Source organism: Ochotona princeps, chromosome 28, assembly GCF_030435755.1.
Source record: "Ochotona princeps isolate mOchPri1 chromosome 28, mOchPri1.hap1, whole genome shotgun sequence".
NCBI classification, from domain to species: domain Eukaryota; kingdom Metazoa; phylum Chordata; class Mammalia; order Lagomorpha; family Ochotonidae; genus Ochotona; species Ochotona princeps.
In genome coordinates, this window is record NC_080859.1 from 15,371,344 (window position 1) to 15,398,851 (window position 27,508).

Consider the following 27,508-nt stretch of genomic DNA (forward strand, 5'->3'; position numbering starts at 1 on the left):
TTTTTTTTTCCCCAGTACAGACAAATAGCAACATCCTTAGGAAAAAAAAGCAGTGTATAACTATTTTTAAAATATGTTTGAAAGGTCAGCATTTGTTGTAGTGGTTATACTCTGGCTGGGGTACTTGGAGTACATGTCAAATATGATGGGTTTGAGTCCCAAGTTAGCTCTGCCAAAGTTAGTTTCCTGCCAATGTGGACCCTGAGAAGCAGGTGAGATGGCTCAAGTACTGAATCTCTTGCCACCACCTGTGTGGGAGACCTACACTAAGTACTCAACTTTGATCTGGGTAAGGATTTGGGAAAGAGAACCAGTAAGTGAGATGCCTCTCTCTGTCTCTGTGTCTCTCTTTCTTGCCAACTCAAAAAATTTTTGAGGTTAATATTTAAAGAGTTCTTAACCTCTTTAAGTTATGTGATATTTTTGATATAGCAGAATTAGGGTCACGGATTCAAACCAAATCTTATTCCTATTAGGGACTTAGAGATTGTTAAGACCAGCAAATTTATTTTCAGACAAAGAAATCGGGGCTTACAGAATGATTTAATCAGCATGCTAGTTTCTTTCCCCTGCCTCCATCCTGGTGAGGGAGCACGATGTGTTTAAAAAAAAAAAAGAGTGAGTCTATTTCACAATAAAATATATAATCTTAAGGGATTTTCTAACATCTGTTCCCAAATCCACAGCAAAAATGGATATGTTCTCTGCTTTTGTATTTTCTTGTCCTGGTAGAATTCCCTTCCAGGTTCAAAGGCAACACCTCAGAGCACCACTCCTTAATCCATGTTTTCACCGCCAGTGGTAAGAGTCCTTCATTGTTGTGTGACTTATTCTCACTTCTAGAATTTAGGCTAGCACATGAGGAATCACAAGCACCGACAGGAACTTATTTAACACTGTATTTAACATGGCCAAGTTCATGCCAACTTTAAAGAAGTTGTTGTGATGGCTGAGCGGGAACAAACCTCAGGCACTTACTTAGAGTAATGAAGTAGGGACGGCCAGGAACGTACCTGTATGGAGAAACCAATACTAACACTTATTGAACCTTGCCCACCATCCTCCCCAAGGTATTGATTAACCATGGTCTTCTAGGGGTGGGGAGGTGCACCTCAGTACAGCAAGTGGCCTTGGAGAAATTTGGAAACAGGGCAAGTTAAGGCAGGCACAGCAAACAACAGGGTCACATTTACATGCCCCATCAATATAATAGGGCTTCAGCTGACGAACATCGTTCCCTGCAGCAATCTTCGTATTTTTATGATGGCTGTTGTTAAAAATATACTTTTTTAGAATGTAAAGGGTGACAGATTAGGAGGGAATGTTAATGTATGATTGTGCAAAATGGTATTGCTGAATCTTAACGTTTCTTTAATGATTCTTTAACAGTATGTTTCGATAAAGATTAGACCATCCAAGCAAAGCGTTATATAAATAAAATACAGTGCTGTAGCACCTGTTCTTTCAAATAGACTTTATCCAAATACTATGAAATAACTGTTGAAAGTGTGCAACTCAGTGATTTATGGGATTTTAACAAAGCTATGCGATCATTACCAATCTGATTCTAGACACTTTTATTACCCTAAAGTAAAGCCACATTCCTATTAGCAATCACTGCTTTTTCCCAGACTCTGACTACAGCTAATCCTTCTGTCTGAGTGGATTTGCCTGTTCTGAACATTTCCTATAAAAGGAATTGCACAATATATAACTTTTCATGTCTGTCTTCTTCCACTTACCGTAATGTGTGCAAGGTACATCCATGCTACAGTATGTGTCAAGACTTAATTATTATTAATAGCTGAATGATATTCCTTTATATGGATATACTGCATTGTAACTATTCTCCATTCCCTAATGGGCATTTGGATTGTTTTCACCTCTTGGCAATTAAGAATAATGCTATGATGACTATTTCTTCACAAGGGTTTGTGTAGATATATGTGTTCAGTTTTTTTGGGGTTTATCCCTGCAAGTGAAATAGGAGAAGGGTAAATATGTGGAAATTTTGGTGAAATCTCAAAATGCTTTTCAAAGTGGCTATGCCATTTTACACTCCCAGGAGCAATGTAAAAACACTCCAGGGAGAGATGTTTAGACCAGCAGGTAAGGAACTGGCTAGGGACACTTGGGTCTCGTCTAAGGGAGACTGGGTTTATGTCCCAGTTACTTCAGCTTTGAGTTTCTTGCTAAGGTGCATCCTGGGAGACATCAGGTGTGGCTCAAGTGGTTGGTTTCCATCACCCCAAAAAAGGTCTGGATTGAGTTTTAGCTCGCAGCTCCAGCAGCTGCATCCGTTGCGGGTATTTGGTGAGTGGACCAGTGGATTGGGTCTCTTGTCTCTGCGTCTCAAATAAATTAAAGATGTTCTTTTAAGGTTTCAATTGATCCATGTCATTTGTTTGCAGCTGCTCTTGCTTGTTGTTTTGATTCTAGGGATCGCCAGGCAGAGACGTGGGATTTCATCTTCGTTTTCGTTTGTATTTTCCCAATGTTGAGTACCTTGTGCTTATTGGCCAATTGTGCATTTTCTTCAAATAAATGTGGATTTAAGTACATTTCCATTTTGAAATTGGCTATACATATTTTTAAATGTTGAGTTGTATAAATTCTTGATATAGTCCAGATACTGTTAGTTCTTTACTGGATACGAGTTATGGATATTTACTCTTAAGAACTGCATTTTTTTTTAAGAATTATTCATTTTATTACAGCCAGATATACACAGAGGAGGAGAGACAGAGAGGAAGATCTTCTGTCCGATGATTCACTCCCCAAGTGAGCCGCAACGGGCCGATGCGCGCCGATCCGATGCCGGGAACCTGGAACCTCTTCCGGGTCTCCCATGCGGGTGCAGTGTCCAAATGCATTGGGCCGTCCTCAACTGCTTTCCCAGGCCACAAGCAGGGGGCTGGATGGGAAGTGGAGCTGCCGGGATTAGAACCGGCGCCCATATGGGATCCTGGGGCTTTCAAGGCGAGGACTTTAGCCGCTAGGCCACGCCGCCGGGCCCAAGAACTGCATTTATTTTTATATCAGCTATCTTAGATCTCAAAAAACAGAGGCAGTGATGAACAGGGAATAGCAATTTAAAATAAATTTGTTTTAAAATAGATTTGTTTTAAAATCTCAAGAACATAAGGTTTGGGAGGGATTTTTTATCTTCATAAATTCAACCATCTGGAAATATTTTCCCATTCAAACTTTTGAAGTGGGGGATCTGCCTTTTAAACCAAACTCTTGATTTCATTCTGAAGACAGAACATGATGTCCTTGTCTTTGTTCATTTCTCATGGCACTGGCTTTTCATTGTACTCTTTCCTTAATAGGCCATGTGGGAGGAAGCTAATATCACATGTAGGCATTAAGATGTGTACGGAATACTGATAATGCCACTGATGCAGTTAGTGTCCCCACATCCCAAGATCAAAGTGCTCCTAGATGGTTTTCCTAACGCCTTTTAAAAAATTATGCATTAATAAGAATAGAAAAAAATAGATACATATGGCCTTAACAAGAGCATGTTGCCAGAGCCATCTGAGGTCAACACTTTCTGTCTCGAGATTAATATTTCCCCTTTCTAGTGGGAACAATGGCAAAGATAATGGTAAAAATCTTTGCTGCATTAACTCTAATGACCCTAAAATATTCTCTTTCTCAGATGAAAGCAAGTAATATTGGACAGGTTAGATAACTTGCCTTAGATGGCTTATCTAGCTAATGGCCAAATGATGGCATCAAAGTTGGGCTGATCTGAAGCTGACAGCCAGGAGCTTCTGCTCGGTCTCCCACATGGGTGTAGGGGCCCAGGCACTTGGGCCATCCTCCATTGTTTTCCCAGGCCATTAGCAGGGAACTGGGCTGGAAGTTGAGCACCCAGAACTTGAGTCAGCACCCATGTGGGATGCTGATACTGCAGGCAGAGGATTAGCCTGCACACCACTGTGCTGCCTAGTGAGACATAGTAAGCTTTTTTAAAATGCAACTAACTATACTGTGAGAAGACTCATAAACATAGAGAGAAAGCTAAAAGAAAATCTGTTACAGTGGTTCCCCCCGACTGTCTTCCAATTTCTACCTTCACAGCAACACTAGTCCCAGTTTCCATTTGGGAATCAAGTGGATATGTGAAGGTGGCACTGTAGATGGCATGAGTGAATATAAATCAGACAGGATCCAATCCAGTGAGAGATCTGCATTTTCCAATGTGCAGTAACTCTCACTGGCTCACAGATGATCTGATTTACTCCAATCAAAATGAAGTTAGAACATTTTTTAGGGGAAACTGGAACACAGATGCTGCTGTCTGTATGCAGGAATGGAACCTTAAACTGCCACTGCTACCATTTTTGCTGTTGTTATTCTGAGGACTGGCAGGTGGAATGAGGAACTCTAGGTATCCACTCCAGGAAGCTGACCCAAGTCTCTCAACTCCATCACAAACTCTCCTCTGGAAGGATAATTGGCCTTTGGGCCTTTGTGTCATGTAAATCAATAATCTCCATTTATCTAATAAGCCAATTTTGACACATTCTCTTTTCCTCCTTTTTACAAGAAATCTGGCATTATTTTATTTAATTTGAAAGGACAGGTGATAGAGATAGAAATGTTAGAGATATTCCATCTGTTGATTTACCCCCACATGGACAAAAACAGAAGAATTGACTAAGTATCAAATGTATGAAAGCATTTCCCTTCATCAGCCAGTTAAAACCTGGGTTAATTATGAATCATAGGTGGGGATTGTGAAAAAAAAAAAGGATTGAGTAAAGAGATGCTTTTGGTGATGATTCTGATTTGTTTTTGTTTCTTATATTCCTTTTAGAGCACATATGAAGGCTGCATTTTTATAATAGGATTTTGTAATGTGCCTTTTATGAAATGCTGCAGGTGTGTGTGTGTGTATGTGGTGTTTGTTGGTATGTGTAAAGGATTATTATGTATTTGTAGTCTCCCAAAATTCCTGTGCTGAAACTCTCACTTTCAGTGGATGGACGTGAGGTGGTGGGATCTTTTGGTAGTAATCGGATTTAGACGAGCTCATGAGGGTAGGACCATCAGGATATGATTGGTGTTCCTATAAGAAAGGAGAGCAGAGATTCTCCCTCATCTCCATCTCCGTCCCCTCCTTCATCCCCCTTTCCATTTCTATCTCGTCATTTCCAGCTCCATCCACGTATCAACAACATGTTCAGCCCTATGTCCATCTCCACCTCTCTCTGCCGTTTATAAATTAGCAAGAGGTTCCTTCCCAGGGAAGCGATTTGTTTGTAGCCTCCAGAGCTGTGAGAAATAAATGGCTGCTGTTAAAGTCACCCTACATTCTGACACTGGCAGTGAGGGCTTCACCATATGGTTGGTTATATAAACAGCTGCCTGAAGTAACACTACCATGTGGGTGTTAAGAGTGTGTGTTGTGTGTGTCTGTTACCATTGGTGTGTGTGTGTGTGTGTGTGTGTGTGTGTGTGTGTGTGTGTGTGTAGCAGTTGACATGCAGCCTTGTGTGTGGGGGGGTGGTATGGGATGACTGTTGGAGTGTGTGTGTGTGTGTGTGTATGAGTGGTGGGAAGTTTGAGCTGAACTTCTGCCAAGGCATGCCAGTAAATTCTTATCTGACCATTTGAACAAATGAAACTGGGACTTCCTTGCCTTATTGAGAAACACAGGTCTTGCTTTCAATTCTTTATCCCTAAGCAGTGCTGGTTCCAGTGGTATTCTATAGAGAGTTGTTAAGCTCCAGTGAAAATCACCCCTTCAGTTCTGATGGTTGCCAGCCTGCTCCCCTGCCCCCCACCACACATACACACATTCAAAAGATCTCCTCAATCCACTTTAGGAGGAGAGAGTGAATGAAATAGCTGAGTGGGAATGAGAGAATGAAAAGAAGGTGAGGGAGACACAGAGAATAGAACTTGTGCTGGAAGGTTCTCTGTTGCTCATCTTCATATAATGTGTGTTTTTTTTTCTACCTGAAACATTAGTGTGGCTTCCCAGGGCTAAAAGAACATCTATGGCAGATCTTCTGTATTTGTAACTTGTCTAAATTAGCCAAGAATGAATGTACAACTCAATAGCCTCATGTGCTAGCAAAGATCAATTTCACAGCCAACCTCATTGGGGACAAAATGAATCAATGCATCACCCCAACACCTTGGCTAAAATGCCCTTATTTCCACTAAACCACAACATCTTCTTTTGGACACAATCACCTTCCATCCTCAGTGTTTTGGTTTTTTTTTTTCCTAAAGCTAATGTGACAGGGATAGCTATCCTTACCATTTGTTACCTGGTGTCTACATATAGGGACTCCACTTCCATGGCTGCAATTTCCAGAGATACATTATTCCCTCCAGGATTCTATGCCTCTGTTCTGTCCTCAAAAGTGTTTCCAAACACCTCGATGTCACCCAGCTGTGCAGAAAGTGTTTGTAATGGACCTGTGGCTGCCAAGTCTCCCTGGGATGTTTGGTCAATGTCTGCACCAATGACAGAAGCGCTGTGACTTCAGCAGTTTGTCTGTGGTGCTAGTTTCAAGTGCTCAGCCAGGTGTTACAGATGAGTGAAGCAGTTAAGTATGTGGCAATGGTGGATTTGGGAGGCCGTGTGGAACTGAACATCTCTCATAAGAAGGTGGCAGCTACTCTTCATCCAACCTGTTGTTGTCACGATACAGTGAGAGTCTCATGTTGCAAGGACATCTACGTTTCCATGAGAGCATTTCTCATAAGGTTTCTGTTCCAATTATGGATATGAGGGTGGAGATGCCATGCTGCACCCAGTCTGCCTTCTGCTGAGGCTTGCGGCTTGAGTTTCTGTGTTCTAGTCTCCTTCAGACCAGTAGACAAGTATGTATTATCAACAAGGGGGGATAGCACCAACATCACATATGCAGCATTTAATTAATGGTTTTAGCTCATTCTTAGACAATCTCCATAGTAACTTGTGATTAGGACAGATTATAAAGGCTTGCTGGAGACAGTATGCAAATATTTGCTTCTTGCAACAGGATCAACTTTTGCATCAGTGTGAGCCTTGTTGCATTCTGGAGATAATACTGTTCTTAAATAGTAATTGGTACTTCAGAGCAGCACATCTGTGAGGAGAAATGGCAGTACACACTTTCCATGTGTGTTCAGCCACTGTCTCAGGAGTCTAAGATGGAGGCATTCATGTTGATGATGGATGGGACTTCTCCACAGACTGCTTTCTGCTTTATCCTGGAAGTAACAATAAGCTTACTCCTTGTGAAAAACAGCAAAAACAAATAAAAAAGCAGACTAGCAGCAGAATATCTGAAAACACTGCTTGACATCCTTCATTCTACAAAAGTATATGTATTTTGTTGTTTTTGTTGGCTGGACTAAAACCCAACAATATTGAATAAATAATTTGAGACTTTAACTCTGATACACACAACTCTATAGTCAGGAAATAAAGAATTTGTTTGGAAAATGGGCAAAAATCCTGAACAAATTTTTTCAATAAATGATCAACAGGTCTATGAAGCACTGTTCAATACTACTAGTTATCAGAGAAATGCAAATCAGTAGCTCAATGAAGCATAAAAATCACACATATTAGAATGCTTTTTATAAACAAGACAAAAAGTATCATGGGGGTGTGGAGAAAATGGGACCCCAGTGCACTTCCCTGGGAATTAAACCTAGAACTACCATCTATGTTAATTCTGTTTTTGTAAATCTCCGAAGGAAATGAATTAAACATCTTCAGGGTACATAGACAAATTCATGCTCATTGAAGCATTACTCACAATAAGCTGGCTATGAAACCAATTTAAGTGTTGACAGATGATTGTATAAAAAATGTAATATTGCATTGGTCCCTCCGCCTATGGGTTCCACATACTAGGATTCAACCAATATCTGGTTAAAAATATGCATGAGAAAATTGTGTCTTGTCCTGAACTTGTATGATTCATTTTTGTCACTCTTAAAAAATAAAGTAAAACAATTATGTTTGTAGCATTTACATTGTATTAGATATTACAGATAACTCAGCAATGATTTAAAATATACAGGGAGATGTAGCGAGGTGTATTGAAAATGATACCATTCCTGGGGAGAATCCCAGTACCTATGAAACTGTGTCACATAATACAATGTAATTAGTGAATTAAAAATAATAAATAAATAAAAAAAGAAAATGATACCATTCTATATAAGGAACTTGATCATTTGGATCTACAGGGGCAACAAATGCCTTGAGGATTCCAAGGGATAACTCCATGTACAATGTGATATGCTTTCTCCCAGTAACAAAAAAAGAAAATCTTCAATGCACATTATGAATAAATTCAGAACATATTAAGCTAAGTGAAATTAGCCAGACATGGAAAGAGCTTCTGGATGACCTCACTTACATGTGGAATCAAACCCAGAGAAACAGAGTGGGATAGTGACTAGTCAGGGATGTGGGAGGGCAGAGGAGATTGGTAGATTGGTTCAGGATTCAGGGTTCAGATTTCAGTTACAAGATGAACAAACATAGGAAACAGGAAGGGAAACCTGGAAATTATAAACGCATTAATTAACGTGATTGTAGCAGTCATTGTATAGTATCTTGCATATATACTGTCTTTGTCAATGGAATACTGAAAAGACAATTTGACACTGAATAATTTCATTTCATACTAATGTAACTGACTTAATTACTGGATGATTCAAAAATGTTATTGTAAACCCTAAAGCATTTTTTTTGCCATTCTATGGGTAGAAATCAAAATGTGATATCACATGTAGGAAAGAAGATGTGTTAATCCTTTTTTGTTACAACAGAAAAACCAAGAAGGGGAGTTTACAAAGAACTGGTTCCTTTCTTTACAGTTCTAGTGATTGACAATTTGCATTTGTTGAGTGTTTTCTTATTATCTCATACCATAAGAGAAGGCAAAAAGGCAGAGAAGGATGAGAGAAAGAAAGGATAGACTGAATTCCATTTCCATGACACAACCAACCTTGTGACAATGACAATCTATTTATGGAGGCTGACTCCTCACGACTTAACCAGCTCTTGAAAATTTCACCTCTTAATACTGTTGCATTTAATAATGTATTTCTGACACATGGCTTTGGACTCACATTCAAAGCATAGAGTTTTCAGGAAAATTCATAGATGGAAAGCATCTGGGGCTGGATACTTGACGTAAGTTTTTCCACTGAAATAATTGTGGATTTAGATCTAGAGGTTCTAACTCAATCCCATGGGGAGTGAGAGAATAGAAAAACAGCTTGCAGGAGGATTGTCATATTTGGGTTACATGCACCTCAAGGCAGAGAGTTGGTCTGCAGAGAGCAGGAAGGATACGGACAAGGCAAGAAAACTGGATATAATGGCCTCTTCATTCCTACAGCAATGACACGACTGCAAATCCAAACTCCTTATGTCTACTGCTAATATGCCAGGTATAATTTCTGCTCTTAGGTTCAGTGAAGTATCAATGTATTTTCTGGCAATCAAAATACAGTGCAGACCACAAAAAAAGTAATCCATTGTGAGAATCATCTAATTCTGAATAATCATCCCAAATCTTCTGTTTTTTTTTTCTAGAAAATTATCAATTATAATGTTTCCCTCTAATTTGTACTCTGCCCAAGTTTTGAAGAAAAAAAAATATAATCCTTTGTCCTTTGTGTATGTGTTTTTTTTACCTTTGATCAGATTTTCTACAGTTTGGATATTTTATTTCTGAAATATGAAAACCAAGCTATGCTAATTCTACTAATAGAATACTGACAACATTGTTGGCTCACACCTGACCCTCAATAAATACCTGTGGATTGACTCATTTTCAAGTTCTGCTTGAAGTCTTCCTGTGTTGTAAAGATTTCTATCTGGAGTAATGTATCCTGGCCTGGTTTCTAGGTGAATATTGACCTGTTCTGGGTTACAAAATGGCAATATTAACACTAGCACAACTAACCCACTCACCACCTGGAGTGAGGTACTATTAACATATCTCCAATTTTATGTTTCCTTTTATTTGTCTGCTGTGGAATGTACAAAAGTGCTTTCTGAAGGAGTCTAGGATTTGTTAAGATTCATTTTCTGGGATAAACTATGAGATGTGCTGCTTAATTAAATATATGACTTAGATATCTAATGCTCTACAAATACAGTGCTCTAAAATCACCCAGTATAAGAAGCTCATTTGATAATCTGGGCCATTGCTAAAGTAAACTGCTGATCAATATCAAGTGTAAAGCTCACACTCTATTTTTTTTAACATTAAAAAGAGGTACAGTGTGATGCACTTGCTTCTTGGCAAAATGCCTTAAAGTTACTGTGATTTGACAGTTCTGTCTTCGATTCTAGAAGTTGATGTCAGGTAATTAGCGGTGCACTCTTAGGGCAACCCCTGTATAACTGCTATATGCAGTGCAAGCAAGAGCATAGCTTCCCGAAGTCAGAAATTTCTTAATCCTTTTTAACAAACCAAAGACATACATATATGTTTATGCAAAAAGTGACTGTGTATTATAATGCGATTGTACATAACATCACTGAAACATACTCCTAAACATGGTTAAGAGGAAACATTCTGTGCTGTGTGTGTTTTAACACTATTTTAAAGAAAAAAGACAACAAAGACAGCTACTGATGGTATTCTTACTTGTGATTTTTCCTGAGGCTGTGGGTGGAGTGCCTATGTAGGTTAGTATGTCCCTTTGGTTTTAAATCTATATAAAATATTTTCTTGAATTTAACCTTTTCAACTACTCATCCTGAGCATTAGAGCTTCTTGGTGATCTACTAAACACCTATGCCTTCCTCCTGTTCTTTTTCCCTTCATAACTATTTATTCTGAATCTGAGCCCAGATAGAAGCATGAGAAATAGGATTTGTTCTGTGCCCTCAAGGAGCTACAGTGGTTGGGGATGAATTACTGACAAGCAAATACTGGGACGGAACTTCTGAGTCCAAAGTCTTTATGTGAGGCTTAGGGAATCCTGGGAGGGTCATCCAGGCAAGCTGGTATTGAGGGTACAGGGTGGCTACATGGGTTTAACCTGAGGGAGTGAGGTCTGGAGTTAGACTGTGTAGGAGGTAGATACACAAGGAAAGGAGAGCAGTGCACTGGAGACAGAAAAGTTACGTCTGGCCATGGGCAACATAAAGTCCTGCTTGGGATTTTGAATCTTTGTGGACTAGTTGGTATGTGAGAGGGTCTGGGCAGAAATTGGGGAAGGCAGGGAAGTGGCAGGAAATGAGGCCATGAAATGGAATCAGATCCACACTCAGAAGATTGGAGTTTATGCTAAAGCTTCCATGCGATGTTTGGGGAAGAGTCTTAGAAGAAATTTAAATCGGAAATGACATCAGAATAATAATTCACAAAAAAGTTATCCTGACAGTGCTATGGGAATGAATCAAAAGGGAAAAAGCTGGAGAACTGTCTAGTAGGTCAGGTGAGAATTGACAAAGGTCTGAGCCAGAGCTGGAGGGAGGAAAAAAGGGAGATGAGTAATGTAGAAGGTAGATTAGATACAGGAAGGGCAGGGAGGGAGAAGGAAGAGCCAGGAATAAATTGGTAAGTAGCTGCTTGGGTCACTGAAGATTCGTGCATTTCACTCTATGTAAATTCCACCCCCAACCAATTACAGTCGGTAAAAGGCATACCCAAATGGTGAGAGATGAGGTGTACCCATCCCTGCAACCTATTTTGAAATAAGATGGATTGATACAAAAACAGAATGAATTGATAAAAGATAAATGAAATCTAGTACAAATTGTAGTTACTGAATCAAAGTGTGGGTAGATAGGTATTCACTATAGTTTTCCTACAAGATTGACAATTTTATAATAAAATACAAGGTGAAAATGCTGGTCTTAATGTAGGAAACTTATGCCTTATGATGTAAAAAAAAAAGCCTTTTGAAGTGTTTAAGTTTGTAAAAATGCATTCAACAATACAAAACAGCATCACTTACACTGCTTTTGTACTCTGTGGCTCTCCCACATGTCCATATGGATGAATTAGTGGCTATTTTACTTCAATTTGTTTGCTTCTGTGGGCAAAATATCCAGTGCAATGATAAGCAAAAGATTGGAGAAAAATTCATAGACATTTCTTTAAATAAATACATGAATTTCTGTGTCAGCTCGTTTTGGTTCCTGATTTCATATTTAAGCAAGTGAGGAATCTGTGGAAAAAACTAGATCTAGGGTGGGAGGGGACAGGCAACTTAATTTTAGGTTTGGCCATCTAGAATGTGTGCGTTCACAGACAGTTCAACTTATAATGTTGAATTCTGGTAAAGGTGCTGTGTTCAATGTGGGCAGACAATGGGTGAATCCAACTGGTAAAACAGAAAAGCTCCTGGGAGGGTGAGTGGGTGGAGTGCGGGAGAAGAAAACTGGCACTGCTTGCTGGTGTACCAGGTCAAATCCCAGCCTTCAACTGCGGCATCCCATTCTGGAGAATCAGAACAAGTCCAGCTGTTCAGTTTCTAACCCTGCTTCCCGCAAATGCATCTAGGAAAGCCGCAGAGGGTGACTCCATTACTTGGGCCCCTATCAGTCATATGGAAAATGAGGATGGAGCTCCTGGCTCCTGACATCAGCCTGGTTCAAATCAGGGTTTTTGAGAGTGAACCAGTTAATGGAAGAGCTCTTGCTCTCCTACTCTTCCTATTTTTCCTTCTCCCTTCCTTCTCTTTCTCCTTCAGTCACTCTTTCAATTAAATAAAATAAAACTTAAAAAAGATCAATATTAGGATTTTGGGGGACATTTGAAGAAAACAGAAGTGGAAAACAATGACTCCAAAGAAGGCATGGTGGGCAGTAACAGGTGCTCTGCACAGTCTGAGGAGTTCCCTCTGGGTTTTGCAGTGCTAATGATCAGAACCTGTGGTGACAGATGACAACAGTTTTGGTAGAGAAATGGGTTGTAGCATAAAAAGCTGGGGTGCAAATGGGTTCAAAAGGTGGATAGAACAAGTGTATGTTATTCTTTAAATAAGTATAAAGAAGTATAAATGAGTTAAAATTTATTTTGTTGAGATAGAAGGACACAAGCCTGCTTCCTTGGAGCTATATTGAATGAACATGAGAGAAGGGATAATAATGGAACCAAGCTCAGGGATGGCTGTGAAGAGAAAAGAGCCAGAAGTGAGGTGAGGGGATTAGATCTGGAGTGCATAGGAAGCCGTCCTGTCCTCCTGCTGCGAGGGGGAAGGAGGTGAGGACAGGTGTGGATATGTTGGTTTTCAGATCTGCCCTCAGCTGTGACTGCTCCAGGTTCATCTCAGGCCGAGGAGATCTGGGACATCATTTTTTGTGTTTTTTTCCATGTACAAAACTTAAAGCAAATAAATACAAACATACAAGTTTAAACACTTTCCCCAGGAACTTAGTTTGAAATTTAGGCCATTTTCATGTTTTGGTATTAGTTTTCTAAACAGATTGACTCATACCAATAGGACCATGGAACCTGGACATGACCTAGGACTGATATCACAGCTGACAGCTTATCTTCTCAGGTAGGCAGCACACTCTGTTTCTGCAGAACCTGGGTGTTCTTTGTGGCAGGAAGTTGTCACATGGAACCCTACTCCCTCACACCTACAAACGAGTGGGAGTCACGATTTCCCAGACTTTAATCAAGGTTTCACTGTTGACTTTCAGTTTCCCACCGGCCAGCTGGAATCTCAACGTTCCACTTTCTAGAAACACAGCTAAACAAGTCTGATCTTTACTTTTTCAAATAAGGTTACAGGGTAGGAATCAGTAACAGCTGTCACAACCTCTGTGTGTGGCTTCTTGTGTAGCCTTCAGATGCTTCATTTTGACACCTTGGTTCTTGTGCTGACTTTATCACAACCTCTATTTCACACTGAGGTCCTTCTGGCTTCTCTAGTGGCCACATTCCATGTTGCTGCTCACTAGCACTTGGAAATCCCACTGCTGTGTCTTTCCTAAGTCCCAGTGACTCAGACGAGAGGATGCTCTGGGGCACAGCCAGTCCTTGCTTAATTTTCCACAATGGAAGATTTCTCATGTTTTCTGAAGCAGTTTGAGCATTGACCCAATTCATGACTGAACCCAATACAATGTTTTTCTTCTTTTTATAAGATTTAATAGTCTTCTCTGTTCTTTGACCATCATTCAGAGAACTCTACTTCTTTGTCTTCCGCATAAGGGGTTGGGGCGGGCAGTGTTTTTTAGGGTCAAAGTTGACATAGATTTATTGATCATGTACTCAAGCCTGTTATTGATAAAGAGATGAAGAAACTATAGAACCAATGCCCACAATTTGGTGAGAGTTGAAAAATTAAAATCTAGCAGCCATTTTCAAAATACGGCATACAGAATAATCAGCCGTGTGATTCAATAATATTCGAGCCCATTCTTAGTGACATGTATTCTTCAAGTTTGCAAAAATATGTGCACTTTTTGTTATGAAACAGAGAGAGAGCAGATGCTAAGCAGCATGCATGCACTGGCTCACTTCCAAAGTACGTCCAAAGGCCTGGACGAGGCTGGGCTGAAGCCGGGACCAGGAATGCAATCTAAATCTTTCACATGGGTAGCAAGGACCCAAACACTTGACTTACCCCCTTTGTCTCCCAAGGTACAAGTTATCAGGAATCCTGGGTTAGGAGTCAGATCCAGGATGCAAACACAGGCACTCTGATGTTCAACATGAGCATTTTAACTGGTGTGTTAACTATAAAACCAGAGTTCTACCCCCAAGAATCTTCATTTTTAATAAGCCTGTGAGTGGATAGGGTGATTAGTGGGCACTTGATGAGGGTGGAGATGAGTCTGATGCAGAGGGTGTGATAACCACATTCCACCCCTCCCCCCCAAAAACCACCAAGAGACAATGTATGAAGGTTAATGGTCACAGAAAGGTTGATTGACTTAGCCAAGACATGCAGTTCAGGGTCAGAGCGGGCTGAAGTGGGGGTGGTTTGTGACTTCCATGTCTCGACACATGATTTGTGAACATAAGGTCATTTCCACCTCCCTGCCCTTGGTCTTTTATCTCTAAAACCTCCTCTGAATGTTTTTCTACTTCAGATGCATCCTTATCTCATATGTATTTTTGTGTTTTCTTTTTACAAGACTGTTATACTGTCTGCAACTTCATGGGTTTTGTGCTTTCCTTCCCATTTCCAGGCACGTTGTAATTAAGTAGCAGTTTCCTCCAAAAACCACTTTGCCATCCTTGGCGTCTTATTTCTGAATTTAAGTTACTTCATTTTTTTCTTTAGTAAGCATGTTCTTTGTCTTGACCTTGAGCTGAAAATACAGCTCTGCTCTCATCACTGGATGCATCACTTGTGCCTGTCTGGGTGAAAAAAAAAAGGTGTGAATATTGTTTTCTGAAACTGAACTTAGAGGAAAGTGTTCAACAAAGAATGAAACATTTTCTTTCTGGAAATCCACTAGCTTTAATGGATATGAGTCTATAGGCTTTACTCATGGGAATTTTACAGAGAAAATGATACAACTAGGTTGGGTAGAGTATTATGTGTGGTCATTGCTGTATAATTCAGCACCTTCACATCTGTGTCTTTGAATTAATACTTTGAGATGGAGTAAGTGAAAGGTGTATGGTGTGCCAATTGCTATGCAGTTAGTCTCTTAAATAAGTCATTCTTCAGAAATGAGAACACAGATGAATGTTTGATAGAGTGGCTATGATACCACTTATTACACCTGTACCCCACATGGTATACCCTGAGTTCAAGTCCTGGTTGCACTTTGATTCCAGAATTCTTGCTAATGTGTAGTCTTGGAGCCCAGAGGTTAGAGTTTCCATGTGTGAGACTCAGACGATCGAGTCTTGACTCTTGGCTTTGGCCTGACCTAAGACCTAGCCCTGGTGTTGTAGGTATTTAGGAAGTGGGGGAAACAGGGCAGGTGAGGGGAGGAAGATTACTGTGTGCATCTCACTGCCTTTTCAAAATGAAATGAAATAAAATAAAATAAAATAAAATAAGACAGTGTCAAGCTGTAAAGTCATTGAAAGTATTATTTCCATCAAATTAAAAGGGTGAAATATTAGGAAGAAAGTTGGGGGAAAGACGTGGAAAAAGAATTGCCATGCATTTTGTGAGAGCAAACGCTGTAGACTGTTGAAACCCTGCTTTGAGTGGGACTGTATTTTGCTACTCAGATGCTAGGAGGTGGGTAAGATTACATGAGGTCAAAAGGCAGGGAACTTTACCTGAAAGGACTGGTGAGTTAAGGAGAAGAGGAAGATTCGTATCTGTTGATCTATCAGTCTATCTACCTATCTATCGTATCATCAATCTACCATTTCTACCTTTAACTGTCTTTCCTTGTCTTTCTCTCCATAGCTACACACTGGGATAGAAGGCCAAATGGATCCTGGGTTAGAATGCTGCTGACTGCAAGGTGGGAAGTGAGACCTTAGCAGAACCCAGCCCTTCCAACACCCAGATCACCAATTTCCATTCTCCACAACTGTAAGAGAATAAATTGCTGGTGTGTCAGGCACTTGGTTTAGGATATTTTCCATGGTAGTTGGAGCTAGCTAAGACTGAAGACGTCCTTGGCCACAGGAGGATCTCGGAGTCCTGGTTGTTGTTTTGATTTTACCACTCTTAGCCCTTGTGGCTGTAGACAGTTCACGAGACATCACATTCCTCTTGGCAGGATGAGCCAGACTTATGGATTCGTATGAGCTTTTCCAACTTGGGAGATCTTTGATTCTAATTGAATCAAATCAGTTGCTTTGTTGAGAATCACATCAATCATGTTGAGCTTGAAGCAGACTTCGAAGTTTTGTTGCCCAAACCACATCTAGAGGGGGAGGAAAGTAAAACACTTCACAGATTTCCCACACAGATATTTCTAACAACGTGTGACAAGTATTGTCTTCCTTGTACCTCTTGCTGTTGTACCACTGAGTTCTTGTCGGGTATTAAACATGAGTAATACTTTTTTTTACTAGGGACCTGTTTCTCTAGGAAGATGTTAGTAAGCTGGAACGTAATGAGCTTTTCAGACAAAAGGACCTATTATTGCATTGTGTGCTTTAAGATGGCAATATTCCATAAATGGTTTCTTTTGAAATTATCTGTTATTACATGTAAGTACTTTTTGTCAAATGTTATTAATAAGTCATGCCAATATATGTACGTGGCAACATTTTCCTGATTAATTTCCTACTTGAAAGTAATATGTAAATACGGCAAATGTTCCGATAATACCAACAAGCTTATAATGAAAAGGAAATTTTAATTTATTCTTCCTCATTTCCAATTTTACTCTCCAAATGCCACATTTTTTTAGCTGCTACTAAAAAAAATGGGGTGGGTATTTCCTTGGTGATGTTAGATAATATTCTTGTTCCCATGTTCCTCCACAGGTAACATATCACATTCATAGACTTTTCATTTAAAAAGTTAAAATTCGTTGCTTATTTACGTTATTCTCGCATCCCTGTCTTTCACACTTAAGCTCTATCATTAACAATTAGAGCTGTTCTATAGTCCAGTGAAGTGACTGAAAAATCACAATCATGTATTATCTACAATATGAAAACTAGAAGACTAGAGATGGTGGGATCCAAACACAAAGATAAAAAAGAGAATCATGATTGTTTGATTAGTTTGCACTAGGTGTATATGTTGAACTATTGTGCTGTGGCCTGTGAAATAGATGGCTACTGTATGTCAAGCAAAAGTTAAAAACAGTGTGGTTAGCCTAGTGGTTAAGGTGCTCGCATCTCACATCAGAGTATGTGAGTGTATTGCTTGGCTCAGGCTCCCAGCTCCAGCTTCACACTTTTACAGACGCCTGGAGGCAGTGGGGCAGCTCAGGAACTTACAGTTCTGCCTCCTGCGCAGAAGACCTGCATCAGGTTGCTGGTCTTGGCTCTGGCAGGCATTTGGGATGTCATCTCTCTCTCTCGTTCTTCCTGCCCCTCAAAAAATAAACCCAAATAAAACCAAAATGGAAGACCAAATAATTGGAAATTATCTATTTTTATACCTTTATAATTTTAGTTAATATTATAAAGCTGTTCTTTTGACAGTTTCTTGATTTATTGCTTTGGAAAATTAGTACATCTATGCAGTAGGACCCTACTCTATCCTCACTTCCCTTTTCCTGTTTCTGTAGCCTCCTTATAGAAGCTATACTCCTGTGTTGACCATGTTAAGGTTAACGTTTTCATTTCATCCCGCAAGCACAAATGTGTGGCATCTTGGCTCTAAATGTGGAGGGGTGGACATTTGGTTCAACGGTCAGAAGGCTACCTAGGACACTGATGTTCATATTAGTATGCCTGCATTGGACTTTCAGCTCTGCTTCCGAATACATTTCTTGCTAAATGGATAATACTCTTGGAGGCAGCCGTGATGGCTCAAGTACCTGGGGACCTGCTGGCCACGAGGGAAACCTGGGTGGGATCCTGACTCAGGCTTGGATGCCACAGCTGTTTGTTCTTCCATTTCTTTCTCTTTACCTTTCAAAATAAAGGTAAACAACTAAATTAAAATCAAATGCTGCAAGCCAATGAAGCAATATTTAACATATTGGTAATAATACAACTTTCAACCTCAGATATTCTGTGAAAAATACATTTTCTGGAAAACTAAAATAAAAAAAATTTCATTTAGAGTCATGTTGGATTAAAAATAACAATTATTTGAATTATTATGGCATATAAAAATGTCACTACCCTCTGCCTTTTTTGAAATTACTTAGCACAAATATGATGACAGTGTCAAGAACCTAATTTAAATAATTTTTTGAAAAAGTTTTATTTTTTAAATTAAAACACAATTTCTGGTTTGGTTCTAAAAGAGGTTTGATTTGATGCTGCATTAAATTATATTGATTTGGGTATCTTTCACTATAACTGGTTTAGTTACTAAATTGTGTAATTTTCTATCTTTACTGTCATTCTGCCTTGTGATACTCGAAGTTATTTCATCTAACTCAGAACCTCACTGGAAATCATCTCAGAGTCATAGTACAATGACTGTTACTGTTGAAAATGTGTGGTTATGGGGAGGAGACTGTTAACCTTAATCTTTGTACTGAATACTGTAATAGCCAGTGAAGCTTGTTGGAGATTTTTGTGGGCTTTAGGTCAAATGTGTCTGTGTTTTTAATTATGCTAACTCCACTGCCTCGCATTTTTCTAATAGATTTCTTACATGACTGATAGGAAGTCATTTGTACAGCAGTGATTGCAACTCTATGTCTTTTTGCTGAAAACATATTCTTCAACTTCCTTGGCTACTTAACATTTTGTATCTCGTAGACATATATATCTTGGAGCTGAACCGAGCTCACAAAGTTGTATACATTTTCACCTCCCAAAGGAAGCTCTATCACTTTTAAAGTAAGGAGATCGATACAGAATAGAAGTCTCTAAGTAACACCAAATATAGCACTGCTGAAGCATTTAGTGGCTTCCTGCTTGTGATATTTATCCAAGCTAGGCAGCTAATTCCAGGGTTTGCACCCTCTAGGAGAGTTCATGATTGCAAAATATTTGACACATCCTTCAAACTTGTCATGGTGTGTGAAGGTTTCTGCTTTTACAGTAGTCTGCAATGAAATTTCATTCAAAGCCCCTAATTCCTGATTAATTCACATTTCTCTGCATGATGTAGGGCTGCTGTAGTTTTTGCAGTTGTGGCTGGATTATGAACTCCTGAAGAGCATGCATTCTACTGTATTGTTGTATCTTCCAAGTGTGAACAATAGGGTGCTGCTTACACATGAGACCGTTGACAAATGTTTCTTTTCTGCCTGATGGGCACCACAGATTTTTACATATGGTATTTTGTTTTCAAGTTCCACAACCATGTGAGAGAGGCAAACTTGAGCCCTAGTTCTCAGATGAGTAAGTCGAGAAAAAGGAAACAGACATCATTTGCCAAAGACAAACAGCTGGCTACATGATAAAGTGTTGGATCACAAGCATGAATTCTTCCAGAATGTCATCTCTTTGCATTCACACGGTGCATAAAGCATTTTTAGACAGTTTATTTCCATTAGTACATGTGTTTAAGTTTCCTTGATGTACTTTCAAAGCTTCCTGGCTCATCTCTTTTTCATTGCCAAATAATACTCCACTGTCTAGATGTGTCACAATTTATCCATTATCTTACTGTGGGATATCTGGATTGTTTCCAAGGGTTGGAAATTACAAATAAGGTTGCTATAGACACATGCAGGCTTTGGTGTGCACATTAAGTTTTCAATAACTGGGTAAATACCAAGGAGTACAATTGTTAGATTTTGTTGTGAGGCTGTTTGGTATTATAAGAAGTTACCAGCTTGTGCACGGTTTTGCACTCCCATTAGCAATAAATAAGGGTCGGTTGCCCCATTTTCTCATCAGTCTTTGATACTGCAGGTGTTCGTGAGTTTGACCTTTCTAATCAGTTTATACTGGTAGCTTTCTGTTGTTCTAATTCACAATTCTCTAATGACCTACAATGTTGGACATCTCGTCAAATGCTTACTTGCCACCTCTTTATCTTCCTAGGTGTTTATGGAAATATTTGGATTACTTTTATAATGAAGTTGCCTTTTTCCTTATTGTTGAGTCTTAAAAGTTCTTTTATTGACTATGTCAGATGTGTCTTTGGCAAAGTTTGTGACTGGTCTTCTTTTATGTAACTTCTAGGTATTTTGCAGCTCTGTATTTTATGCAAAATTTTTTAACTATCTAAAAATCTTTTATTTTTATTTTCTGTGATACAAGTCCATAGGCTTAGATCCAGATGTCCCCGTTAACTTTCTTCATTGGACTTTCCCCTCCCTGTTTCTCCCCATATTATTATAATAGTGTACTCCTTCAGCGATAGTCATAAAAACATTATGTGTAGTGAAATAAGTCAATCCCAAAAGACCAGATATCATATATTCCCTCTAATATAAAGCAACCTTCATGCAAAATGCAAGATCAATAGATACATAGGTAAACATGTGTACATATATTACCTAGAGGAAATACATAATGGAGATTAGCATACTGAGAAGTGGAGTTGTTGCTTTATGCATCTTTAGTTCCAAACAAAAGAACTCCTAATGAAGCTGTTAAATATATCTTGATAATAGGGTGCTTTCCACCACTGTCCTACCTACAGTGCCATGATACGCTTAAATAGAAGAATTCTTTTGAAATATTTTTTGGTGAAGTGTGTATGATTGGTGTCTAACGTTAACCTTTTGCAGGTAGGTGTTTTTTCCAGCATCAATTGTTGAGAAGGTCCTCTTTGCTCCGTGTAATGCCCTTAGTCTTTTGTTGAAGGTCATTTGACTATGCTTGGCTCTGTTTCTCGGTTTCTGTTTTGTTCCGTTGATCTATGTGTCTGTTCCTTTCTCTAACAGCACGTGGTCTTGATTGCTGTGGCTTCACAGCAGTTGTGAGTAGTGCTAACTAATTTCAGTTATCCAACATTGTCCTCCTCCAATATTATGTGATTTAATTCGAGATCTCTTGCTTCCCATACAAACTTTAGTTACTAGTTAGAGCTATTCCACAAAATAACTTTCTTGAGTTTTTGATTAGTATTGAACTGAAACTACAGATAATGTTGCAAAGAATTGGCTTTCTTGGAAGTATTGAGACTTGCTTACAAATATGCAATATTTCTTTTATATTTTGATTTCTTTCATTAGACTTTTAATGTTTTTTCTCTCATAGATATTATATTGTTTTGTTAGATTTATATTTAAATGCTTCATTTAAAAATTTATTTTATTTTTGTTAGAAAGGCAGATATACAGAGAAGAGGACAGAGAAAGATCCTCTGTCCAAGTATTCACTCCCCAAGCAGCTGCAACTCCCTGAGCTTATAAAGCCAATCTGAAGCCAGGAAACAGGAACCTATTCCTGGTCTCCCATGTGGGTGCATGGTCCCAAGGCTTTGGGCCATCCACGATTGATTTCCCAGGCCACAAGCAGGGAGCTGGATGGGAAGCAGGGCTGCTGGGATTAGAAGTGGCACCCATTTGGGATCCCCGTGCATGCAAGGCAAGGACTTTAGTGGCTAGGCTACCGCATCGGTCCCCTCCATTTTTTTATTTTATTTTATTGCATTAATTACGACTTCAGTAATGTTATAAAAATCAGTGGTAACAGGAACTTTTAAAATGTTTATTCCATTTTTGTTTGAAAGGCAGAGTTACCTAGAGAGAAGGAGAGACAGGGAATAGATCTTCCATTTGCTGACTCATTGCCCAAATGGCCACAATAGTCAGAGCTGAGATGATCTGAAACCAGGACTCAGGAGCCTCATCCAGTTTTCCCATGCAGGCTCAGGGTACCAGTGACTTCAGCTATCCTCCATTGCCTTCCTAGGCCATAAACAGGAAGCTGGATCAGAAGTGGAGCAGCCAGGACACCAATCATTGTCCATGGATGCTTGACATGCTGCGCCACTGCACTGGCCCTGGGACTTTATCTTTTTATTATTTTATTTATTTGAAAGTCAGAGTTAGAGATAGAGAGGGAAAGATGAAGAGAGAGATGGGAATATGTTTCATCCATTGATTCACTCTCTAAATGGCTGCAATGGCCAGGGTTATGTTAGGCCAAATCCCAGAACCTGGAGCTTCTTTGGTAGGGCAGTGATTATCTCACTGAAACAAGTTAGAATGTCCTTTGCTTTTATTGTCTAAAGTGATTGTTTGGTAGAATTCACTAATAAGCTTATCTGGATCTTGTGTTTTCTCTGCTGGCAGGTTATCAATTATTGATTCAATTCCTTTAGTAGACATAAGTCTATTCAGGTTGCTCATTTCTGTGTTTGAATTGGGGCAACTTCTGTTTTTTTAAGAATTAGGCCATTTTGTCTAGATTTTCAAAGTGCATAGAGTTGTATCTGGTTTTCCTTTAACATCCTGTTATTGCCTCTTGAATATTCAGTGGTACATCCCCTTTAATTTCTGATAGTAGGAATTGGTGTCTTCTATTTCTTTCTCATTTAGCCTAGCCAGAGATTTACTAGTTTTACTGATCTTTCAAAAAAGCAGCTTTTGATTTTGCTGATTTTCTCAATTGAGTTTTGCTCTTATCTTTATCATTTATTTTCCTTTCCTTATTCTGTATTGAATTTGTCCTTATTTTTACAGATTGAAAAGGAAGACATTTATTCTATTGATTCTTATTCTAAAAATGCAGCCAAAGATATAAATTCCCTTCCATACATTGCTTTTTGCTCATCACAAAACTTTTGACAGTTATGTCTTCATTTTGGTTTTGTTTGAACTGTTAAAAAAGTTTTTTTTTTATGTCTTTTGCTGCATAGGTCATTTAGAGGTGTGTTGTTTAATCTGCAAAAATTGGGGATTTTCATCCATCTTTCACCATTCTGTTGCTCATTGCTAGATTAAGCCCATTGTAATTTAAAAAATTTGTTACGATGTGTTCTGCAGCCCAGAAGTAATGAATCTGGCTCAGTGAATATTGCATCTGAGCCTGATAAAAATGTTCATTTTTCTGTTGTGGGATGAATTACTTTGGTAGATATGAACTGTATCTGGTTGATTGTTTCATCCAATCAATTGGACTCCGCTGTTTAGTGGACCCGCCTGTTTTTTGACAGAAGTCTGCTAGATTTTCCAACAGTAACAATGGACATTTCTTTCTCCTGGTGGTTACACTGATTTTTCACTTCATGTATCTTAATAATTTTATCCTCTTGTGCCTTTTTATGGAAATGTTAGGTGTATACACATAAACGGTTGTTACATCCTTTCCAATTTGGACTCTAATTTATTATGTGATGCTCTCTTTATTCCTTATAACTTTTCTAGTTCTGAAGTCTAATCTGTTGGAAGTAACGTGATGATGCACTCACTCTCGCTGTTTTTTATTATTGGAGTTGTGTATCTTTCTTCATTCATTCACTTCTAATATATATGTTCTTTTATATAGCACAGAATCTTCTTCCGGACCCAGCACTCTCGTGAACTGGTTAATATTATGACCCAGCCTAACATGGTCCACACTGCTCTGACACTCACAGGCAGCACTATGGTTCAGCCTTGCCTTGTGTGTCAGATGGCAGTGGTTGATACTAACAAGCCCAGCTCAGGTCTCCCACGTGGGCAGACATTGTTTTGGCCTTCAGAGTTCATCCAGTTTCCCTTCTCTGAACCATTTGACCTTGTACCCCTCCTTCACCTGAAAGTGTAGTAGCTTGGTTGGTGGAAATCCCCCAGGGACTCCTCACTTATGACATTCTCCCTCCCACATCCCATACCTGCTTCCTTGAATAATCCACAGTCCCCCATGCCTGTGAGCATGCAGAGCTCCAAGACCCATTCTCCGGCGTTGTGCTGTGGCAGTCTAGGGCCCTGCTTGCCTATCCAGGACCCACGCATGCTTATACCTGGGTCCTCAGACCCTGTCTGCTGGCGTGCCAGCAGCTGCCCTCCACAAACCTTAAAAAAAATAAAATAGACTATGCTGGCACACTAGGATAAATACCACAAATTTGTCACTAACCAGGCCCAGACTGCCTCTCAGCTATTAGCTGTTTTTCTCCCAGCAGTGTAACACTTGTCTAGGTTCAATGCAACCTAGGTAGTTACCTATAGCTGGGGGCTTACCAGTAAATCCTATTCTTAACTTTTTAAGCTTTTGTGGCAGGCTGGAGTTGCAATATCCTTGAGAGTGACTGGGTCTGCTTTCAAATAACACTTTATAATGCTTTGGCATAGGTGGTACAAGTACCTTATTAAAGCAAAATATTACTAATTTTTCCGTTTTGTATACTTGTCATTTCCTCCACGTGTGTGGAGCATATATATGCATACACATATGCTTATGTATATGTTCATCCATTATTGAATACAGAATTAAACTATTGTTATTTTGAGCAAACAATTGTATATCAGAGTAACAGAAAAGGAAAAATAAAAATTTAGCTTTTGTTCACGAATTCCTGTTCTGATCCTATTCTTTTCATTATGTAGATCTGAGTTTCTGATATATACAAGTTGTCCATGTCTGAAAAAAATCTTTTTAAATAGATTTGTTTAGTTTTTATTGCAAAGTCAGATTATACAGAGAGGAAGATTTTTCATCCAATGATTCACTCCTCAAGCGGCTGCAACAGCTGGAGCTGAGCTGATCCAAAGCCAGGAGTCTCTTCCAGGTCTCCCACATGGGTACAGGGCTCATAGCTTTGGGCTGTCCTTGATTACTTTTCCGGGCCACAGACAGGGAGCTGGATGGGAAGTGGAGCTGCCAGGATTAGAACCAGCACTCATAATGGATTCTGGGACTTGCAGGATCCTTGCAGTGGCTGCTAGACTATTGTGCTGGGCCCGGAAAAAAAAAAAACACCCACATCTTTTAACATTGATTACAAGGCAAATCTACTGATAAGATACTCTCAATTTTTATTGTCTGAAAAAGTCTATTTCTGCTTTACTTTTGAAGGGTGATGTCTCACAAACACAATGCTAGATGTGTGTTTCATCTCTAAATTTGTGAAGTACCAGGTGTATGAGAAACCTGCTGTCTCAGCTTTGCTCTTCCATAAGCAAGGCGTTTATTCCCTCTGTCTTTCAAGGTGTTTTCTCTTTTTTTGAGGTTTAATTACAATATGCCACAGTGGGCTGAGTATGTCCTCTTTTTTTTTTTTTTTTGCAATCATATTCCCACTGTGAAGGGTTCAGGTGTTAATAAGGCAACGAAGACAAAGTACTCATGAGAAGCATTAGTGCCTTTGTAAGAAGAGACTGGAGAGAGCCAGGTCTCTTCCTTCTGTCTTAATGCCACCCAAGTACAACAGTGAGAAAGACTGCAGTCTGCAACCCAGAGGGGGCTCTCACTGGAAAGTGACTGTGCTCCGCCCCCATCTTAGACCGGCAACCTCCAGAACTGTGAGAAATAGGTGTTTGCTGTCTAAACTACTCTGCCTATAGAATTTTATTATATGAAGTTGACATCATACGCCTCAATGTGGTTTGGGAGCATATTTGCTGCACATTGTTCTCCGAATTTCCTGTATCTGTGGTTTTGTGTCTGACATTAATTTGGTGGAAATTCTCAGTCATTAATACTTAAGCTATTTCTTAGGCTTCCTTTTTTTTTTTAAACTCCCTTTTTGATCTTCTCATTATGGGTACACTACAACCTTTATGCTTGTTCTTAGATATCCTATTTTCAACCCTGGAAGTTTCTTTTGTTAAATTCTTAAGCTTCAAGATTCTTTTCTCAACTGTGCAGAGTCTGTTAATGAGATCACCAGAGATAGTCTTCAGCCTTGCTTCAGTGATGGCGTTCACTGGCTTTGTTTGCTCTTATTAGAGCTTCTGCCTCTACTTAATACATCTGTCTGTTCTCACATCTGTTCTGTTTCCTCCAAACTTGTGAGTTGGGCATGGTTTCTTAGCTTGGGTTTCTATGAAAGAGGGAGCTAAATGGTTTGCTTGCAAGCAGTTTATTTGGAAATGGAAATGAGAGTTGGTAGGTGGAGGGGAAGGGAAAAAGGCAGCATTTGGGATGCTACCAAGGTCTCTACATCCACAACAGTGGCTCCACTCTCTCTGGAGCTCTGAGTGGCAGACAGAGCAACACTGAGCTTTGCTTCTCCAAAGGATGGGAGGCTAGGCGATCCACCGACTGTCTCCCATTCCCAGTTATTGAAAACTGTCCTTAGGGCTGTCACTCTCTCCCTGTTCTGGGCTAGGCTCAAAAGTGCGTTTTGGTGGTCATGTAGAACTTAGAGGATGATCCTATCTTGAGAAAAGCAGGGAAATTTAATATGGCAGCCTCAGTCTGAGCTTGCATACAACTGCCCACAATACACTGGATCCAGGAGTTGTGGAGTGGGTTATCTGACGCCTCAAGGAACAGGGAAGTCTTGATGTGGGTGGTTAGAGCAGTATTTCTTTTCTGGGATGGTACAGGATTAGGTCCCTGAAATGGCACGGAATTGCTGATTTGGGATGATTCATGCTGTTTATATAATCAGGGGCCTTCCTAATGTGTTTGTCCAGGACTTCACACACCCAATGGAAAACAATGCTGTGATGAAGTAGGTTGGAGCTGGACAAAATGAACTGTAGTCCCTGTAGTAGAAACAGCAGAAAAACAAACGGGGGAAGTTTCATGGTGACAGGAGGCAATTATTCTCCTTGGTTAAGAACTTTAGAAAAGTTTACAATTTTACTATGCATGTAACGTTTATTGAAGAATGTGCTTGGAAAGCCTCATGATGGTATGCACATTCTTCCCATTGGAAGGTAGAATTTACTTTTCCACCTTTTTTTTTTTTTCAAGGATCTACTTATTTATTTGAAAGGCAGTGTGAGAGAGATACAGATGGTAACAGAGATAGAGACATCTCCCATCTGTTGGTTCATTTCCCAAATGGCCTCAAAAGGCAGAGTTGAACCAGGATGAGGCCAGGAACCAAGAACTCCATCCAGGTCCCTCACATGGGTGGCAGGAACCCAGTTCCTGGGCCATTATCCCCCTTTCCCACATGCTTGAACAGGAAGCTTGATGGCAAGCTGAGTATC

At 39.6% G+C, this 27,508-nt stretch overlaps 1 long non-coding RNA gene across 2 annotated transcripts in view; it reads left to right on the forward strand.

Moving 5' to 3' along the window:
- Nucleotides 1-27,508, forward strand: part of LOC131478204 (uncharacterized) — a 59,909-nt gene that overhangs the window by 12,897 nt on the left and 19,504 nt on the right. For both annotated transcript variants that reach the window (XR_009244355.1, XR_009244356.1), the window contains one exon: nucleotides 16,333-16,390. This is a non-coding gene — a long non-coding RNA (uncharacterized LOC131478204). The remainder of the gene's footprint in view (nucleotides 1-16,332; nucleotides 16,391-27,508) is intronic.